This window comes from Protopterus annectens, chromosome 1.part0 (assembly GCF_019279795.1).
Source record: "Protopterus annectens isolate FY-2018-M chromosome 1.part0, PAN1.0, whole genome shotgun sequence".
In the NCBI taxonomy this organism is placed as follows: Eukaryota; Metazoa; Chordata; order Ceratodontiformes; family Protopteridae; genus Protopterus; species Protopterus annectens.
In genome coordinates, this window is record NC_056725.1 from 588579887 (window position 1) to 588583871 (window position 3985).

The 3985-nt window shown below is 42.8% G+C and overlaps 1 protein-coding gene across 13 annotated transcripts in view; it reads right to left on the minus strand.

Moving 5' to 3' along the window:
* EPRS1 (glutamyl-prolyl-tRNA synthetase 1) overlaps positions 1-3985 on the minus strand; it is a 1752234-nt gene that overhangs the window by 953588 nt on the left and 794661 nt on the right. The window lies entirely within an intron of this gene.

Consider the following 3985-nt stretch of genomic DNA (forward strand, 5'->3'; position numbering starts at 1 on the left):
AAGTCTCCTAGTAGTATTGCTTCCTGAGGGAGATTTGAAGAGAGCCAGTTTAATAAGTCTTCTAATAGTGTGTGATTTTTACCTGGGGGAAGATTATGTTAACTGATTTGTGTGAGTTAAGTTGGAGTTTAGTAATAATTATTTCTAAGTTGTTGTCTAAGGGTAGTTTATGATTTATTTTGTTGATTTGTAGTCCTGTTTTGTAGAGAATTGCTACCCCTCCACCTTTTTTATTTGTGCGGTCTTGTCTAAAGATACAATAGCCTGGGGGAATAATTTCAGTATCTTTTATTGTGGGTTTGAGCCATGTTTCGGTTAGGCAGAGGATGTCAAATTGCTGGACATCTAGAAGAGCAGGAATTTGTGGTATTTTGCTGCATATACTACGTATGTTTAGATGGGCTATAGAGTGTGATTTGGAGGGTTTGGTTGGTGGTAAAGGGATTATATTAGGTTTGTTGCAGTTAGTGGGGGCTGGGTGATGGTTTGGGCCTGGGTTGGGGTGAATGTCACCATGTGTTAAGGAATGGATTAGTATAAAGTTGTAGTACTGGAGGTTTACAATGATAGTTGCATAATTTTCTAATATTTAGAATTGAGTATCTGATGTGAGTTAGGCAGTGATATTTGGCTTGGAAGTACCTGGGCTTGTAGATGGCATTAAAAAAGCTTATTGATGAAGGTGGAGAAATTGTTAGAGTTTGTTGGGAAGGGATAGTAAGAGTAGAGAAGAGGGGTTGTTCATAGGAGGTTAAGAGGTAGGTAGTGGTAAGAGTTGTCAGGAGTGAGAGTACTAGTAACCATTGGTGTTGGTTAGGCATGGTAGAAGAGTGTAGTAGATATTAGAGGAGAAGGAGAGAAGTGGAGGTTGACTTTATGTAGGATAATACAGATAGTAGTGGGAGGAGATTTATACTTGAGGGGAGTAGAAGTATAGATATAGGGTGTGGCTGTTATAGATTCTATGACTGGCTATTGGTAAAAGGGGTGTGAGTATGAGGGTAGGAGAGAAGTGGGGGTTGACTTTATGTAGGATAATACAGATAGTAGTGGGAGGAGATTTATACTTGAGGGGAGTAGAGGTATAGATATAGGGTGTGGCTGTTATAGATTCTATGATTGGCTGTTGGTAAAAGGAGGTGTGAGTATGAGGGTATAAGTTAAGAGGTAATGGGGGCGGGTGGAATTGGGGGCAGGGTAAAGGAGCGGAGTGAGCCGAAGAGGGAAGACAGGCAAGAGAGTATATTGCCAAGGAAAACAATCTGTGGAGTGGAAGAAGGAGCAGGTAGGTCAGAGATGGAGTGCAAGTTTAATTGGTAAATATATATATATATATATATATATATATATATATACACACACACACACACACACACACACACACACACACACACATATATATATATATATATATATATATATATATACACACACACACACACACACACACACACACACACACACACTTCTGAGCTGGGAATTTCTGGTTAAAGGCTTATAGTGCCTGCATATTTGAACTGCTTCTTACTGAAATTGGTACATCTTGTTTGCTGTAGTTTGGATAACTTGAGCACTAATCCAGACATTCTTTAAAATATTCAATTGTATTTATTACTGCTTGGTAGTAACTTGATTAAAGTATAGCTCTCATTCTAAGTCTTTTGGATTAAGCACTTGGGCTTCAGACCAGTTGTTTTACATTAGGAAGGTTTGTGGCCTGCACTGTGGTGGCAGGACAGGTAGCTTACATCCTTCTAAGTTGGGAACTGCTGATTGAGGGCTCAGTGTCTCTTATTCTAAAAGTGTATTAGTTCTGGTTTAAGCAGTTGGGCTTCAGGCCAGTTATTTTAAATTAAGAAGGTTCGTGGTCTGCACTCTTGTGGGAGGAGAGGCTGGACTCTGCCCTTCTGAGCTGGGAATTTCTGGTTAAAGGCTTATAGTGCCTGCATATTTGAACTGTTTCTTACTGAAATTGGTACACCTTGTTTGCTGTAGCATAGACTAGATCCAGGCTTGCTGAATCTAGCTTTGTTTGTATACTTGTTGTTTGTTTGCTTGCTATTTCCCTGAAACGCTAATTCCACCTAAAACGTGGCTTTTCAGCGCTTCTGTGCATCCCTAGTGATATCTGCATTGCTTACTGTACTTATTTCCTTGTTTCACTTGAAAGAAAGTTACTGTTTGTCGTTTTTGCATTTAAGTTACCTGGCACTTGCTCACTAAGTCAGCACTAAAAAACGAAAAGCACTACACCCTCACAAACTCCCCTTGAGTACTTTGTTCCCCACTGGCCCTTTTTTCAATTATAAAGGAATTCCCAATACTATTCTCGCATGTCCAAAGGTCAGTTGTCAATCTCCTCTCCGGTCCAGCTGGTGAATCTGGGAATCTTGAGGCAATGTTACAACTGCCTCATGTACACAGACAACCCTCTCCTCCTCCCAACAAATTCCAACACATGTGAGACATGCAACCATATAGCCAAACTGGAGGCAAAGCTCTCTCAACTCAGTACTGGCGTAACCAGTCAGGAGGAGAAGGAAACCACACTCACTACAATTCCAGTCTCACATAGACCTACAACGACAGCAAACCAAACACAAACGAACAAAAACATACTCGGAGGCTCTAAATAAAAATCTGCCTAAGCAGCAGAGACCTCCAAAGCAAACACCCAAGCAACCGCTACCCCAAAACAAAACACATGCAACACATAGCTCACAAAGCCAGTGTGCCGAACAGTCACAGCCTTTAAGGCTAAACACACCTGATACACTTGAAATAGGTGACTCTATCGTCAGGCACACTGACGTCCCACTCACCAGGCTGAACAAGTAGAAGGTCATGGTGAGCTGCCTGTCGGGCGCTAGGATCCACCACATAACACAAGCACTCAGGTCACTCCAAGGTAAGTACAAATATGACTCAGTCATTGTCCATGCTGGTGTGAATGACCTGAGACGTACCTCCCTGGACTACATGAAAAGAGACATAGAGGAGCTCTCTGAGCATGTAGCCCAGGCCGGTATGACCCTGACCTTGAGTAGCATCTTACCCTCACCAAGAATGATGCCACAATATGAAGACAAGATGATCAACTTCAACAACTGGCTTAAGTATTGGTGTCATGCAAATGGGATCCAATGCCTGTCAGCCTGGGATGACATGCTCGACAAGCCACGATGCTTCGCTAGGGACGGCTTGCACCTGTCACCCCTGCGTTTTCGGATATTGGCAAAGGCTCTTGCTACCCCCATAGTGCCTTTTTTAGGCAAGGCTCAAAAGACAAACCCACCTCCATAGGTATCACAAGGGAAAAGAAACTAAGAGTAATGCTACTCAACGCCAGAAGTCTAAACCTCAAGATGCACGACTGAAACTCTCCTTAGCATGGAGAACATCGATATCTGTGCAGTAACAGAAACCTGGTTCAAAGGTTCGAGAGCACCCCAGCACTACCAGGTTATACCTCATACCATGCTTTTCAGCCCCAAAACTTGGACGAACCACAAAAGGAGGGGAGTATCAATATTCGTCAAAGATACCCACACCTCCAGGTTGGTGGCACAACCACGAAGCATCAGAGACTATCCATGTGCAACTAACAGTGGGTAAAACTGCCTTCCAGTTTATAGCCTGCTGCAGACCACCCTCCCAAACCCAGGAACCCCTTTCGGCCTTCCTGAGAACACTAGAAAATATGAAGGTCTCTCCAAACACCATTATATTGGGCTTAATTTCAACTACCCAAACATAGACTGGGAGCATTACTCTAGCTCAACACCCTAGCCCAAAAAGGTTCCTAGAATTTATAAACTCAAATTCTATGGAACAACTTGTTACCACTCCGACAAGGGGAAAACATACTGGACCTGATCATCACCAACATGGTGACTCTATGCTCCAGACCAAGTGTATCCCTCACTGGTAAGATCAGACCATAAACTAATCTCCACAAGGTGGATATTCCCCCCATGAAAACCCC